We start from the raw sequence: 17,964 nt of genomic DNA on the forward strand, positions 1-17,964 counted from the left end.
AATAATTTACCAAAGTGAATGTAATAAAAGCAACACAGTATAAATAATATAGGCAATGTAACAGATATATCCAAATGTACAGAACAAGGGACACAGACCAGTCCTCATATTGCATGGGCCACATTGCCACTGGCCAAAGTCCAAGGCCCCACTTGTCACCTGCATCAACATGGAGAGAACACTGCAGGGGCATCAGTTGCTAAACAGGCAGGCACCTCAGGGGGACGGGGCACCTGAGCCAGGAGCTGAAACAAGACCACTGGTTCTGGAGGGGGCAACATGCCCTGTGCTTGGTCCTGGGGAGTGCAAGGCCACATTCTCTGGAGTGAGTGAATACCCCACTGGTTCTGGAGGGGGCAACATGCCCTGTGCTTTGTCCTAGAGAGTGCAAGGCCACAGTCTCAGGAGTGGGTGAATATCCCACTGGTTATGGAGGGGGCAACATGCCCTGTGCTTCGTCCTAGAGAGTGCAAGGCCACAGTCTCTGGAGTGGGTGATTATCCCACTGGTTCTGGAGGGGGCAACATGCACTGTGCTTCGTCCTGGGGAGTGCAAGGCCACAGTCTCTGGAGTGGGTGAATACCTCATTGGTTCTAGAGGGGACAACATGCCCTGTGCTTGGTCCATGGGAGTGCAAGACCACAGTCTCTGGAGTGGGTGTCTTGCCCACTGGTTCTGGAGAGGGCAACATGCCCTCTGCTTGGTCCTGGGGAGTGCAAGGCCACAGTCTCTCGACTGGGTGACTTTCCCACTGGTTCTGGAGTGGACAGGCCGCACAGCAACCCATAGATGCAGGATTACATTGCATCCATCGGCGGTAACGGCTGCTCTGTGTTGGGGGTGGTGGGAGGCTCTGGCACATCTCCTGCATCCTTGGACAGATGCACTGTGGTGGTGCTGCTGGTGGTAGCAGGCTCCTGCACATCCCCTGCACCCTCGGACGGATGCACTGTGGTGGTGCTGCTGGTGGTGGAAGGCTCCTGCACATCCCCTACACCGTCGGACAGATGCACTGTGATGGTGCTCCTGGTGGTGGGAGGCTCCAGCACATTCCCTGAAACCTCGGACGGATGCACTGTGGTGGTGCTGCTTGAGGTGGGAGACTCCTGCATATCCCCTGCACCCTTGGATGGATGCACAACCATGCTTGGTGGTGGGGGCTCCATCACAGCTGCTGGCCCAGGCTCCTTGCCCTTCTTGCCTGCTGGTGCAGGTTCCTTGGCCTTCCTGTCTGCTGGTTGTAGGAGGCTGGCCTGGCTTATAGTGGGTACCTTGTGGTACTTACACCCTGTGCCAGGTCCAGTTATCCCTTATTAGTAGAATAGAGGTCGTTCTAGCAGCTTAGGCTGATAGAAGATAGCTATGGCAAAGCAGCTTAGGCTGAACTAGGAGACATGCAAAGCTCCTAGTATACCACTTATATCATAGAGCACAATATCATAAGAAAACACAATACTCAGAGTTACTAAAAATAAAGGTACTTTATTTTTATGACAATATGCCAAAAGTATCTCAGTGAGTACCCTCATTTAGAAGGTAAGTAATATACACAAGTTATATGTACATAAACCCAAAACAGGTACGTAATAGTAAGAAAAGTAATGCAAACAGTGTAGAATTACAATAGGATGCAATAGGTGAACATAGGTCTAGGGGCAACACAAACCATATACTCCAAAAGTGGAATGCGAATCACGAATGGACCCCAGACCTATGGGAGCTTGTAGAGGGTCACTGGGATTGTAAGAAAACAGTCAGGGTGTCCAAGATACCCCACCCTAAGACCTTGAAAAGTGATTTGTAAAGTTCTCCTACTACCTCAAAAGGACACAATAGTCGTGATGGGGGATTCTGCAAGAACCACAAACACCAGCAAAGCACTGAAGATGGATTCCTGGACCTGAGGACCTGCAAGGCAAGGGGACCAAGTCCAAGAGTTGCGATAGTGTCCAGGGGGGCAGGAGCCCAGGAAACCCCGGATGAAGGTGCAAGAAGGCTGCCTCTGGGTGGAAGAAGCCAAGGATTCTGCAACAATGAAAAGGGCTAGGAACTTCTCCTTTGGATGGAAGATGTCCCACGGCGTGCTGGAGGTTGCAAAAGTGTTTCCATGCAGAAATACCACAAACAAGCCTTGCTAGCTGCAAGGGTCGCGGTGTAAGTTTTTGGGTGCTGCTGGGGACCAGGAAGGACCAGGATGTTGCCCCTTGGAGGAGAAGACAGAAGGGGTGCTCAGCGACTCAGAGAGCCCCCACAGAAGCAGGCAACACCCGCATAAGTACCAGAGCAGGCACTTAGAACATTTGTGAACTGGAGCTGGCTCAGAGTCACAAAGGAGGGTCCCACGATGTTGGAGTCCAACTCAGAGGATTGAGCACTGCAGGAAGGAGTGCTGGGGACCCAGGCTAGGCTGTGCACAAAGGAATCCTCGGAGAAGTGCACAGAAGCCGGAGCAGCTGCAAATCACGCAGTACACAGGTTTGCAGTCTAACGTGGGGAGGCAAGGACTTACTTCCACCAAACTTGGACTGAAGGATCACTAGACTGTGGGGGTAACTTGGATATAGCTCCTGTGTTCCAGGGACCACGCTTGTCAGGATGAGAGGGGACACAGAGGACAGGTGATGCAGTCTTTAGGTGACTGCATTAGCAGGGGGAATATTCCATCGACCCACTGGAGATTTCTTCTTGGCTTCCAGTGCAGGGTGAAGGCAGACAGCCCCCAGAGCATGCACCACCAGGAAACAGTCGAGAAAGCCGTCAGGATGAGGCGCTACAATGTTGCTGGTAGTCGTCTTGCTACTTTGTTTCGGTTTTCCAGGCATCCTGAAGCAATCACCGGTCGATCCTTGGCAGAAGTCGAAGAGGGAAGTGCAGAGGAACTCTGGCGAGCTCTTGCATTTGTTATCTGAAGAATACCCCAGAGGAGAGACCCTAAATAGCCAGAAAAGGAGGTTTGGCTTCCTAGAAAGGAGGATTGGCTACCAAGAGAGGTAAGAGCCTATCAGAGGGGGTCTCTGACGTCACCTGCTGGCACTGGCCACTCTGAGCAGTCCAGTGTGCCCCCAACACCTCCAAATCCAAGATGGCAGAGGTCTGGGACACACTGGAGGAGCTCTGGGCTTCTCCTGGGAGGTACTGGTCAGGGGAGTGGTCACTCCCCTTTCCTTTGTCCAGTTTCGCGCCAGAGCAGGGCTGGGGGATCCCTGAACCAGTGTAGACTGGCTTATGCAGAGACGGGCACCATCTGTGCCCATCAAAGCATTTCCAGAGGCTGAGGGAGGGTACTCCTTCCCAGCCCTTCACACTTATTTCCAAAGGGAGAGGGTGTAATACCCTCTCTCAGAGGAAATCCTTTGTTCTGCCTTCCTGGGCTGGGGCTGCCCAGACCCCAGGAGGGCAGAATCCTGTCTGAGGGTTTGGCAGCAGCTGCAGTAGAAACCCCAGAAAGGCAGTTTGGCAGTACCCGGGTTCTGTGCTAGAGACCCGGGGGATCATGGAATTGTCCCCCCAATACCAGAATGGTATTGGGGTGATAATTCCATGATCTTAGACATGTTACATGGCCATGTTCGGAGTTACCATTGTGACGCTATACATAGGTAGTGACCTATGTATAGTGCACGCGTGTAATGGTGTCCCCGCAATCACAAAGTCTGGGGAATTTGCCCTGAGCGATGTGGGGGCACCTTGGCTAGTGCCCACACACTAAGTGCCCACACACTAAGTAACTTGGCACCCAACCTTCACTAAGTGAGGGTTAGACATATAGGTGACTTATAAGTTACTTATGTGCAGTGAAAAATGGCTGTGAAATAACGTGGACGTTATTTCACTCAGGCTGCAGTGGCAGGCCTGTGTAAGAATTGTCTGAGCTCCCTATGTGTGGCAAAAGAAATGCTGCAGCCCATAGGGATCTCCTGGAACCCCAATACCCTGGGTACTTAAGTACCATGTACAAGGGAATTATATGGGTGTACCAGTGTGCCAATGAGGATTGGTAAAAAGTCACTAGCCTGTGGTGACAATTTTAGAAAGCAGAGAGAGCATACACACTGAGGTTCTGGTTAGCAGAGCCTCAGTGATACAGTTAGGCACCACAAAGGGAACACATATAGGCCACAAACTTATGAGCACTGGGGTCCTGGCAGGCAGGATCCTAGTGACACGTATCAAACACACTGACAACATAGGGTTTTCACTATGAGCACTGAGCCCTGGCTAGCAGGATCCCAGTGAGACAGTAAAAACACCCTGACATGTACTCACAAACAGGCCAATAGTGGGGGTAACAAGGCTAGAATGAGGCTACCTTCCAACACAGGTGCAGGCTCCCTGGCTTTTCGGGTGGCAGATGTAGGCTCCTTGCCCTTCTTGCATGCTGGTGCAGGCTCCTTCCCCTTTGTGCTGGCTGGTGTAGGCTCCTTCAGTAAATGTGGCCTAGACTCCTTTCCACCACGAGTGGTTGCGAATGGAACTAGGTCCGTGGACTGTGTGGCTGAGGTGCTTGGCTGGGTTCATGATACCCAGCCCATTCGTGCAGGATGGAGGGAGAGGAGGGGAAGGAAACAGGTCAGTGGTGGATAGGAACAGTTTTTTAGGGACACTGGGGTGGGAAGAGGGAGAAGGAATGGGAGTGGAGGATGAGGGAGTGGTTGTTGGAGGTGTCTGTCTGCTGGATTTGGGTGCAGGTGCATGTGCTGAATGCTGTTGTGTGGTGGATGGCTATTGGGTGTCTGAGTGCTTGCATTTGTGTCCTTTGGGAGGGGGGACACACACAGTGGGAGATGACACAGGGGACGTGTACATGCATGTTGTGGAGGTGTCTGCCAGTGAGGTGTTTGTTCTGCTTGGTGTGCTGATGATGCTGGTAGTGGATGATGATGTAGTGCATGCAGGTGTGAGTGTGGACGTAACTAGGTGGGAGGTGGAGGAGGAGGAGGAGGGGGAGACAGTGGAAATAGTGGATGTTGTTGTGTCTGCAACTGGATGGTGTTTGTGTGAGTGCCTGTGGGATGACGTGTAATGCTTGTGTTTGCCTGTGACACTCTTGGGTGTTGCCTTGTGTGCATGCTCGACTGTATGTGTGCCTGGGATGGGTTGGTGTTGAGGAGAATGGGATTGTGCAGTGGAAGTTGGATGGGGGATGGTAGAAACAAGGACAAAGGCTGACATCAGAGAGGAGGCCAGAGCATGAATTGATCTCTGTTGGGACACCAATTTAGTGTGAATGCCCTCCAGGAATGCATTAGATTGTTGCATCTGGGCTGCCAGCCCCTGGATGGCATTAACAATGGTTGACTGCCCTACAGATATGGATCTCAGGAGGTCAATACCTTCCTCACTCAGGGCAGCAGGGCTTACTGGGGCAGGGTCTGAGGTGCCTGGGGCAAAGGAGATGCCCATCCTCCTGGGTGAGAAGGGACGGGCAACTCGATGAGGGGCTGCTGGGAGGGCAGTGCGGGGAAGGGGGTGGCGGCTGTGCCTGTAGCTGGGGTGGACACAGAAGTGTCCGCCACCACCAGGGAGGTTCCATCGGAGGAGGTATCTGTGTCCAAACTGTTCCCTCCAATGTCTGCTGTGGTGCTCCCCTCACCCTCGGTCCCATTGGTGCCCTCAGCGTCGGTGGATTCTGCCTCCTGGGCCCTGTGGGATGCAGATCCCTCCGTCGCCAGTACCTCTGCTCCTCCACCAGATGATGCTAATGCACATAAGCACAGGATTGTAGGAGGCTGGACTGGCTTGTAGTGAGTACCAAGGGGTACTTGCACCTTGCACCAGGCCCAGTTATCCCTTATTAGTGTATAGGGTGTCTAGCAGCTTAGGCTGATAGATAATGGTAGCTTAGCAGAGCAGCTTAGGCTGAACTAGGAGACGTGTGAAGCTACTACAGTACCACTTAGTGTCATATGCACAATATCATAAGAAAACACAATACACAGTTATACTAAAAATAAAGGTACTTTATTTTTATGACAACATGCCAAAGTATCTTAGAGTGTACCCTCAGTGAGAGGATAGGAAATATACACAAGATATATATACACAATACCAAAAATATGCAGTATAGTCTTAGAAAACAGTGCAAACAATGTATAGTTACAATAGGATGCAATGGGGACACATAGGGATAGGGGCAACACAAAGCATATACTCCAAAAGTGGAATGCGAACCACGAATGGACCCCAAACCTATGTGACCTTGTAGAGGGTCGCTGGGACTATTAGAAAATAGTGAGAGTTAGAAAAATAACCCTCCCCAAGACCCTGAAAAGTGAGTGCAAAGTGCACTAAAGTTCCCCTAAGGATAAAGAAGTCGTGTTAGAGGAATAATGCAGGAAAGACACAAACCAACAATGCAACAACAATGGATTTCCAATCTAGGGTACATGTGGAACAAGGGGACCAAGTCCAAAAGTCACAAACAAGTCGGAGATGGGTATATGCCCAGGAAATGCCAGCTGTGGGTGCAAAGAAGCTTCTACTGGACAGAAGAAGCTGAGGTTTCTGCAGGAACGAAAAGGGCTAGAGACTTCCCCTTTGGTGGACGGATCCCTCTCTCCGTGGAGAGTCGTGCAGAAGTATTTTCCCGCCGAAAGAACGCCAACAAGCCTTGCTAGCTGCAAATTGTGCAGTTAGCGTTTTTGGATGCTGCTGTAGCCCAGGAGGGACCAGGAGGTGGCAAATTGGACCAGGAGGTAGAGGGGACGTCGAGCAAGACAAGGAGCCCTCTTAGCAGCAAGTAGCACCCGGAGAAGTACCAGAAACAGGCACTACAAAGATGCGTGAAACGGTGCTCACCCGAAGTTACACAAAGGAGTCCCACGTCGCCGGAGACCAACTTAGAAAGTCGTGCAATGCAGGTTAGAGTGCCGTGGACCCAGGCTTGGCTGTGCACAAAGGATTTCTGCCGGAAGTGCACAGGGGCCGGAGTAGCTGCAAAAGTCGCGGTTCCCAGCAATGCAGTCTAGCGAGGTGAGGCAAGGACTTACCTCCACCAAACTTGGACTGAAGAGTCACTGGACTGTGGGAGTCACTTGGACAGACTTGCTGGATTCGAGGGACCTCGCTCGTCGTGCTGAGAGGAGACCCAAGGGACCGGTAATGCAGCTTTTTGGTGCCTGCGGTTGCAGGGGGAAGATTCCGTCGACCCACGGGAGATTTCTTCGGAGCTTCTAGTGCAGAGAGGAGGCAGACTACCCCCACAGCATGCACCACCAGGAAAACAGTCGAGAAGGCGGCAGGATCAGCGTTACAGAGTTGCAGTAGTCGTCTTTGCTACTATGTTGCAGTTTTGCAGGCTTCCAGCGCGGTCAGCAGTCGATTCCTTGGCACAAGGTGAAGAGAGAGATGCAGAGGAACTCGGATGAGCTCTTGCATTCGTTATTTAAAGTTTCCCCAGAGACAGAGACCCTAAATAGCCAGAAAAGAGGGTTTGGCTACTTAGGAGAGAGGATAGGCTAGCAACACCTGAAGGAGCCTATCAGAAGGAGTCTTTGACGTCACCTGGTGGCACTGGCCACTCAGAGCAGTCCAGTGTGCCAGCAGCACCTCTGTTTCCAAGATGGCAGAGGTCTGGAGCACACTGGAGGAGCTCTGGACACCTCCCAGGGGAGGTGCAGGTCAGGGGATGATCACTCCCCTTTCCTTTGTCCAGTTTCGCGCCAGAGCAGGGCTAAGGGGTCCCCTGAACCGGTGTAGACTGGCTTATGCACAATTGGGCACATCTGTGCCCAAGAAAGCATTTCCAGAGGCTGGGGGAGGCTACTCCTCCCCTGCCTTCACACCATTTTCCAAAAGGAGAGGGTGTAACACCCTCTCTCAGAGGAAGTTCTTTGTTCTGCCATCCTGGGCCAGGCCTGGCTGGACCCCAGGAGGGCAGATGCCTGTCTGAGGGGTTGGCAGCAACAGCAGCTGCAGTGAAACCCGAGGAAAGGTAGTTTGTCAGTACCAGGGTCTGTGCTACAGACCACTGGGATCATGGGATTGTGCCAACTATGCCAGGATGGCATAGAGGGGGAAATTCCATGATCATAGACATGTTACATGGCCATATCCGGAGTTACCATTGTGAAGCTACATATAGGTAGTGACCTATATGTAGTGCACGCGTGTAATGGTGTCCCCGCACTCACAAAGTCCGGGGAATTGGCCCTGAACAATGTGGGGGCACCTTGGCTAGTGCCAGGGTGCCCTCACACCAAGTAACTTTGCACCTAACCTTTACCAGGTAAAGGTTAGACATATAGGTGACTTATAAGTTACTTAAGTGCAGTGTAACTTGGCTGTGAAATAACGTAGACGTTATTTCACTCAGGCTGCAGTGGCAGGCCTGTGTAAGAATTGTCAGAGCTCCCTATGGGTGGCAAAAGAAATGCTGCAGCCCATAGGGATCTCCTGGAACCCCAATACCCTGGGAACCTCAGTACCATATACTAGGGAATTATAAGGGTGTTCCAGTAAGCCAATGTAAATTGGTAAAATTGGTCACTAGCCTGTTAGTGACAATTTGAAAGAAATGAGAGAGCATAACCACTGAGGTTCTGATTAGCAGAGCCTCAGTGAGACAGTTAGTCACTACACAGGTAACACATTCAGGCACACTTATGAGCACTGGGGCCCTGGTGAACAGGGTCCCAGTGACACATACAACTAAAACAACATATATACAGTGAAAAATGGGGGTAACATGCCAGGCAAGATGGTACTTTCCTACAAGGATGACAAAACAAGATAGGTGGGGGAGAGAGACAAAGGATACACTGGGTCAATGGCTGCAACAACACCACTGTTGGCGTATACAGCACCCTCAAAACAGGGAACAGGCCTACGCACTATGCAATGCACTACCAGTGATATTGCTAGCCACCCAGGCATGGGGGGGGGGCACACACCGGCAAATGCAGCACACCTGGGACCCACGCAGTCCTGACCAGTAGTGGATGGCTACGAGCTAGGTAGCAGTATTATCCCTTCAGAACCCTAGCCGCCAAGGGACCTACGCTGCAATGTCAGGCCTGGCCTAGGGGCACCCACTGACACACATCCACCACCCGGATACCACCCTACCATGCATAAGTTGTAATGATGGGCACTGCACTCACCCCCTTGTGGCTGCTGTAATGCCCTCAAGTGCTCATCCAGCTCTGGATAGGCCACCACCAGTATGTGGGCCATCAGAGGGGGTCAGGGTTCAACAGGTACCCCTTTCTCGTTGGGAGGCCATCCCCAGCTGGGTCTCCGTCGCCCTCCATGCCCAGCGTCTCAGGTCCTCCCACTGTTTGCGACAGTGGGTCCTCCGCCTGCCATAGACCCCCAAGGGTCTGCACCTCCTTGGCGATGGCACACCATATACCCTTCTTTCGATGGGCGCTGACGTGCAGAGGCAATACACACAGGGAAATACCATTAGACAACAAGTCCAGCCTGCTAAACATATGGCCCACCATACCCATTTCCATCACCATTGGCACACACATTGCCCAGCACACAACCTGTACGCCGCCAAGAGGACATCCACCCACCCCCTTACACAAGGCTTTCACACACACCACTCCATGCATCCTTCCCACATGGATCGTGCCCACAGTGTACTCACCTGTTGGTCTGGAGGCCCATACAGCAGTCCGTAATGGGATAGGACCCCATCCACCAGTCCCTCCAACTCCTCCAAAGTGAAGACTGGGGCCCTTTCCCCGGTCACACAGGCCATGGTAGGTTCCAGACACAGGTCACAGCAGCACATGCGGTGGAGGTCCTCTACTATGGAAGGTCAGGTAGCAAGTGAGGAATATGATAGAGAATGGCTGTTACCACCGGCGTAGATCACCATTGGCCACTGTACCCCATAGGGCCCAATGTTAACCAATGAGGAGTTGCCTGGCGGTTCCCGACCGCCTCCCGCAAAGGCGCACATCAGCGAAATTACCTCACTTCCACCTGTCCCTCCACACAGGACAGGCGGATGCCATTTCAGGGGGGGCAGGCCTCTGGAATAATGCTGCGTCACAGGAGATATTAGCACATACTGGACAAATCACACTGACCCATTACATGTTTACAGAATGCAAACTACTGTTGTAGCTCCATTGTTCAGGTTGTGACCGTCTCCTCACTCTTTTGTCCCTTAGATTCCTACCACTGCGAATGAATAGGAGATGGAGACATGCCCCAGTGTACAGACCCCGGGTGGACTTGGCAACACTGGAGGACAGGCACATTATCCTCACATATAGAGTTGACAGAGCAACAGTCACAGAGCTGTGTGCCTAATAGGAGCCTGACCTGATATCTGCTATCCATCACCCCACTGGGATCCCCCGTCTTGTGCAAGTGCTATGAGTACTCCATTTCATGTGCAGCTACATTGTTTTCCCCAGGTTGAGGATTTGGCCACTGTGAAGGCTGAGTTTTATGCAATGGGACATATCCCCAACATAATTTGGATGATTGATGGAACACATATTGCATTTGTCCGGCCCCCCACCCAGCAAAATTAACAGGTGTTTAGGAATCATAAGAGTTTTCACTTCATGAATGTGCAGATGGTATGCTCCACGGACCAGTACATCTCCCACATCAATGCTAAGTATCCTGGGTCAGTGTAGGATGCCTTTGTCCTGAGGAATAGCAGCATCCCAAATGTGATGGGACAACTACAAAGGCACAGGGTGTGGCTAATAGGTGAGCCCTGGTCTCCACCCAGTGTATGTTGGTGTATGGCGTAGGCCATATCGGATAGTGTTGGCTAAATGTTGTCCTTCAATATTTGCAGGTGACTTTTGTTACCCAAACCTATCATGGCTGCTGACCTCTGTGAGGAATGCCAGGGCCAGGGCAGAAGACCGTTATAATGAGGCACATGGGTGAACCAGAAGGATCACTGAAAGGACCTTTGGCCTTCTGAAGGCCAGGTTCAGGTGCCTCCATCTAACAGGTGAATCCCTTTGCTACTCACCTAAGAAGGTCTGCCAGATAGTAGTGGCATGCTACATGTTTCTTAACCTGGCCCTCAGACGCCATGTCCCTTTTTTGCAGGAGGAGACTGGAGATGCCCGTGTGCCAGCAGCAGACCCTGTGGACAGTGAGGATGAGGAGGTAGAGGACGAGGACAACAGAACATCTGTGATCCGTCAATACTTCAAATGACACATGTAGGACAGTGTAACTTTACATTTCAATGACTTTGGTTGGTATCTGTGTGGCAACGGCATGCTGATATTTCCCACTTCTATGCCCACTTACTGTTCCCTCTGGCAATTCATTTTGCAGATGTTGGTGACCTGACATATACTCCTGGTGTGATTACTACAGCCAGCTGCAGGACATTAATCTATGCTTATTCTATGTATAGTTAATTTGCAATGTTTGTAAATGTTTCAATGAATACATATTTGACATACATGACATACTCAAAATGGATTTTTTTAAAGGGTGTTTATTGAAGTGCTAACATATAGAGGGAAAGTGCAATGGGATACGGTGATGATAGAGGAAAGTCCAGGGTATTGTTCCAGTCTGTTTGTAGCACGGGTGCAGTGTCCATGGGGACACAGAAAGGGGACCAATGGCAGCTCAAGGTGGACAGGGTGACTGAGTGGGACACAAGGGTGACAATCAGAAGAGTCTTATTTCCTGGTGGGGGTCTTGGCAAGTGTCTCTGGTTTCTGTCTGGATCACAGGGAACGTTTGTGGGGTGGTTCACCTTCTGCAGGGGGAGAGGTGCTGGTGGCCTGTGAGTCCTGTGGCGGGCATCCTGGCCACTAGCAGCAATGGAGGTGGAAGGCTGTTCAGATGTTTGTCTAGTGGCAGGGGCCCGCTGGTGTCAGACTGCCTCCCTCATAATGTTGGCCATGTCTACCAGCACCCCTGCTATGGAGATCAGGGTGTTGTTGATGGCCTGCAAATCCTCCCTGATCCACTGGTACTGTTCCTCCTGCAGCCGCCTGTTCTCCTGCTCGTTGTCCAGGATCTGGCCCATCGTGTCCTGGGAATGTTGGTAGGCTCCCTGGATCTCGTTGAGTGCCTCCTGGAGAGTCGGTTCCCTGGGCCTGTCCTCCCCCTGGCATACAACAGTCCACCCAGTGTCCCTGGTGGCCTGTGTCCCTGTCCCCTGAACTGAGTGTCCACTGCCACTGACCCTGGGTTTCTGATTGTCTTGTGTGCTAGGTGTGGCCTGGGGTCTCTGTAGAGGTGGACACACTGCTGATTAATGTGTCCTGGTGACAGAGGTGTGTGTACGCTGGGTGGGTGCTGTGGTGTTTCCTGATGGGGGAGGCTCTGTGGTGGTGTGTGACTGGGCCTAGGTAACCGGCTGTCCAGTGGTCCCTGATGGGCCAGGTAGGTCATCCAGACACTGAGGACCAGAGTTGCTGTCATCACTGTGGGCCTCTTCAGTTGGGGTACTGGATAGTGCAGGCACCTGCTCTCCGGTGGCATTAGCTGGGGTACCTGTGGGGATGTAAATGATGTGTTATGGTTTATGTGTCTGACATATTGTACATCTGTGGCTTCCCCTCTATGGTTGGATTTGCCCTGCCAGCTTTCATTTGTGTATGTTAGTGTATGGTGGGATTGTTAGTTCTCTATGGTGTGAATGCTTTAGTGACGAGTGTCCATGCAGTGCTGTGAGGGGTGTCCATGCATTGGTATAGCATGCAGGGCTTGGCATTGGGATGAGTGAGATTTGATGGTGGGATGTGTGGGATGTAGTGGAGTAATGGGAGTGAGGGTGAGAGAATGTGATGGCGTGCAGGTAAGTGGGTGATAATAGTAGAGAGTTGACTTACCAGAGTTCAGTCCTCCTCCGACTCCGGTCAGGCACTCAGGATGCAGTATTGCCTAGACTTGCTCCTTCCATGGTGTGAGCTGTGGGGAGGAGGTGGGGGTCCACCGCCAGTCCTCTGGATAGCGAGCTGGTGTCTTGCTGCTATGGAACGTACACTCCCCGTAGGTAGTTCTACCTCTTCCTGATGTCATCCCTAGTTCTGGGATGCTGTCCCACGGCGTTGACCCTGTCCACGATTCTCCGCCATAGCTCCATCTTCCTGGCTATTGATATCTGCTGCACCTGTGCTCCAAAAAGCTGTGGCTGTACCCTGACGATTTCCTCCACCATGACCCTTAGCTCCTCCTCTGTGAAATGGGGGTGTCTTTGTGGTGCCATGGGTGTTCTGTGAGGTGTGTTGGGTAATGTGTTGGGGTGTGCGATGTGGAGTGCATGAGTGGTTTATAGGTGTGTGTAGTGTGTGACTCTAGTTGTGTCAGTTATCTTGGTTTCTCTCTAGTGGCAATGGTTTGTAGTCGTAAAGGGTTGTGGGTAATGTGGGTGTGTGTTTTATAGTGGTGTGGGTGTGTGGGTGTGTATGTGGTGTGTGTGTATGAGTGTCAGGTGTGTGTTGTTTGAATTGTCCAATGTTGTGGTGTTTTGTTTGTGGGTGTCCATTGTGAGCACGGCGGGATGTACTGCCAATGGTTTACCACCATTGAATGTCTGCCGTTGTGATCCGTGGGTCATAATGTGGTGGGCGTTGTTCTGTTGGCGTAACGGTGTGGGTTTTGGGACTGCCACTTTATCACTGACCTTTGGGCTGAGGGATTTGTATGTGTGGCTGTATTCTGTCAGATTGGTGTGTGTGTGTCATAATATGGTGAACGGATTTCCTCCACCACCACGGTAATCGGCGGCTGTCAGTGTGGCGGTAAGTGGGATTTACCGCCAATGTCATAATGAGGGCCTAAGTACACTGTCAGGTATTTCTCAGTGACCCTCGATCATATAGCAGTAGCATTTCCTAATTGTCTCAAGGCGGTTGTAGTGGTAAGCCTTAGCATTCAGCAAACTGGAGGAATAGTGATGGGTTATCTACTCATTGTGATGGTCCCACATTCAATCGAAATTCTCATGACTCATACCCATTTACAACGTTGACCAACAGCCACTTAACACACTATGAGAAAATAATTTTGGCTGCTGAAAACATTCTATAGGAAGATATGCTGCCTTGGATCCTAGTTCTTTGTACCAACTCCAGAGAAAGACGAAGAAGGAGATCTCAACCATGGCTGCTTAAGTATTACTGAGTTGCCAAGACCTGACATATTGGATGTCCCTTTTGACAAATCTGAGCACAACCTATTTGTAGATTTGGTCTTGTGTGAGAAACAGACATGGCATTTTGAGAGCCGCATATGTTGCGGGCACCCTAAGTGTTCTTGTGAAAGTCTCTTAGCTGTGTCATGTAACAATTGCATAGGTAGCAGAATTAATTGCCCTCACTAGAGCCTGTTGAACTTCTGAAGACTTGACAGTTACAATATAATGACAGCCAGTGTGGATTTAGTACTGTGTATGATTTAGGGCAGTTATGGTCACAGAGTGGATCTATGACATCTGTTGGATCACCCATCAGGAATGGGCTGTATGTTTCCTACCTGCTCTAAGTCCTCAGAAACCAAAATACATTTCTGTGGTGCAATGTGCTGAACATAGCAGTGGCAGCAACCTTGTCACCAGAGGCAACCACTATGTGGATGAGATTGTCTGATATTGTGATCTTGAATCCAGTACCTTTCATGTGGATGAGTTGTGAAATTCTGAGGGAGAAGCTGTGACCAACATGTTGCTAAATACTGGGCAGACCTTTTATAAGCTTGATGAGCTAGGGGAGTTACAACACACTGCAACAGAAATTGAAAAGGCCAAGTGGGAAAGGATAGGATGTGTAAAAAACAATAGTGACATTTGGTTGTCCAGTGATGTTCCCTGCTATGGTAAAACACTTGCAGGAACCAACACATGTGAGAAGGGATGGGACTGTGTCTCCCTTTAAGCAATTTTGGCATAATCCACTATTTTGATCCATGGCAAAATGTTTGTGTCAGCGCTGTAGCGCTGTATGATCTGTAAAAAGCAAAATATGGGCAAAAAGGTTGTAGTGACCATGAGCCATATAAGGAAAATCTGATGATCCCTTCAATCATTCGTCTCTTTTGTGGAGATGCCCGATGTAATCAGTAAAAAAGGAACATCCTTGTGGTTGTATGTTTAATTTCCCATTGGGTGGAGGCATATCTCACCCCAAGATGTGAGGAGATGTGAGAGTGACAGTCACCAAACCCCTATTGCAGGAATTAATCCAGTGCTTCAGGATGCCATTTCATCTTGAATCAGACCAAGAAAGTCAATTGAAAAAGTAGGTAATGCAGTTGCTGTACACATCTTTAGGGATGGATCAGATATTACAGACCAGAGGTTTCAGTCGTCATAGAAAGCACAAATGGGACTATCAAATCAAAGTTGTCCAAAGCCTTTGCATCCACATCTCTTAAATGGACCAACATCCTTCCTCTAATTGCTGACCATTTTAAGCATGCTCTGTAGATGGACAGGATTGTCTCCTCAAGAGGTTTTGATGGAAAGAGCTGCATGAATCCCTTATGTTCTAGCTGCCACCCTTGTGCATACATCACAGATGATCCGATTCTTGAATACTGCAATGTCACATCAGGTTGACACCACTATTCCAGCTGGTGAGAGTCTCCAGGCTATGACTAGACTAGGTTCACTTGAAGAAGCACGTCTGCAAATCATGCCTGGTAGAGTGTTGGAGAGGCCAGTACCAGGTGATCCTCAACACCAACACTGCTGTCAAGTGTGTTGGTCCACCGAGCTGGATACACACCTTGCACACCAAAAGGGTGAGACTAGAAAAATAAGAAACAGAGGCAACATCCACTAACTCCTCGAGTCAGGCTAGGCTTATAATTTCTGAGGAATCTGAAGTAGAAGAATGCCAGTCAGAGAGCCACATATTAAACTTGAGAAAGTATCATTCCATTGACTACTGAGGCAGACAGCAGCAGGTTGTTATTACATATTCACAGAGACAGTGAGGACTCGTGGAGGGCTGAATCAAGTCCGCCCGAGCCAGGCTCTCAGAAATCAGAGAGGGGAATTGGCAGAGAAAGCTCCACCTCGGAAGGTGAATCAGTTTCATTCCAAACCAGAGATCACAAGCACCTCCAAGGATTGTGCATCAAAGGAGGAACAATATTTAAAGACCAAGACTAGCTGAAAGAGATTATTAACAGCAATTAAATGACCAGTGCACATAAGAGAGGTTAATGAAATATAGGAAAAGGAACTTCTAGAGTAATCCGACCTTAAGGGTGAGAATTCAGACCTAACTGAATAAAAACAAACTATAAAGGAGAGGAAGATCAATTGCAAGGACCCTGGTCCTGATTGAGCATATCTTGCAAGAATTGACATTGAATCTGATGACTGTCTGTCTGACATTGGTGAACTTCCTTGAGCCGTAACCTCACAGCAGAAGGAGTTTATCTTACAGACCCCACTGACAAAAGTAAAAAAAAGACAAATAGAGAGTTAAGGTAATTGTTAGAGGACGTGTGAAGCCTCAGGCCTCCAGCAGACACAGAATCCTAATCCCTGTAGCTTTCAAGATAGGATAATGATGACAAGGTAGAGATAGAAATAGTAGTAGCTTCATCTGGACTATCACTTATTTGCTTGATCTGATTTAAGCTTGCATGGTGCAGCAACACGTAAACATTATGGGCCTCATTACGACCCTGAGGCCGGAGGTAGCACCGCCAATAGGCTGGCGGTGCTATATCAGGTATTCCGACCACGGCTGTGAAGCCGCGGTCGCCCAGCCGGGTCCGGCGGTTTCCCACCGGATTTCCCCCGGCTGGGGGAATCCTCCATGGCGGCGCTGAATGCAGCGCCGCCATGGGGATTCTGACCCCCTTCCCGCCAGCCTGTTCCTGGCGGTTTACATCGCCAGGAAGAGGCTGGCGGGAACAGGTGTCGTGGGGCCCCTGGGGGCCCCTGCACTGCCCATGCCACTGGCATGGGCAGTGCAGGGGCCCCCTAACAGGGCCCCATTAAGATTTTCAGTGTCTGCTTGCAGACACTGAAAATCGCGACGGGTGCAACTGCACCCGTCGCACCCCAGCAAATCCGCTGGCTCCATTCGGAGCCGGCTTCATCTTTGCTGGGGCTTTCCCGCTGGGCCGGCGGGCGATCTTTTGAAGATCGCCCGCCGGCTCAGCGGGAAAGTTAGAATGGTCCCTGCGGTCATTTGACCGCGGGGCGGTGTTTGGGCGGTTTCCACCCGCCGGGGTCGGAATGACCCCCTATGTTTGTAGTTTTTGCCCTAGCCACTTCTGTCTCTGTAGTTGGGTGGATGTTAGATGCTCATCTCTTGGGTGGAGAAGTTTCCCATATTCCTGTAAAATCAACTATTAACCTTGTTGTTAGCCAAACCGTGCATGGAGATAAGACTTCACACATTTCGCATGCTGAAAGCGTTCATAGTTGTAATGTTTTTTCCAGATGCTAGCTGAATATGTGAAAATCATGCAGGTAGAAGACTGCTTTGTTTACCCTTATCTCATGACCTCCAAAGGTAAGGTGGTTACCTATTTCCATCTGCCTTTGTCACATTCTTTTTCCTGTGCTGTTTTCCTTGACCTATTCAATCAGGAAAACTCCATTAAGCTGTTATGGGTGAGGATGAAGGTAGGATAGATGTATGTGTTCAAAGGAGCTGAGAGGTCCAGGAATATTCAGAGGTGTGGGTTGTCTTCATCAGTGGTCAGGAAGGTCTTGTCAACAATGTATAAGGTAGTAATTTAAATACTGCAGTACGATCTGTAGCCGAAAGAAACAGTCATGCAGAAGATGGGTTGTAGCACCAAACCATTTGTAGTGGTACAAGTGCATGACAAGTTTATATACTGGCTGCTCCCTTATTTAGGCCCTCATTATGTCCCTGCCGGACGGCGGTATTTTGGAGAACGGTACTGCCAACAGGCTGGCGATACCTTTCCCCAAAATATGCCAAACTGCCAATGTACCACTCCGCCCACCAGGGCGGTAACAACCGCCTGGCAGGAGACTTTAGTCTCCAGCTAGGCGGCCGTCACTGTCCCACCCAC

This window comes from Pleurodeles waltl, chromosome 3_1 (assembly GCF_031143425.1).
Source record: "Pleurodeles waltl isolate 20211129_DDA chromosome 3_1, aPleWal1.hap1.20221129, whole genome shotgun sequence".
Classification (NCBI taxonomy): Eukaryota; Metazoa; Chordata; class Amphibia; order Caudata; family Salamandridae; genus Pleurodeles; species Pleurodeles waltl.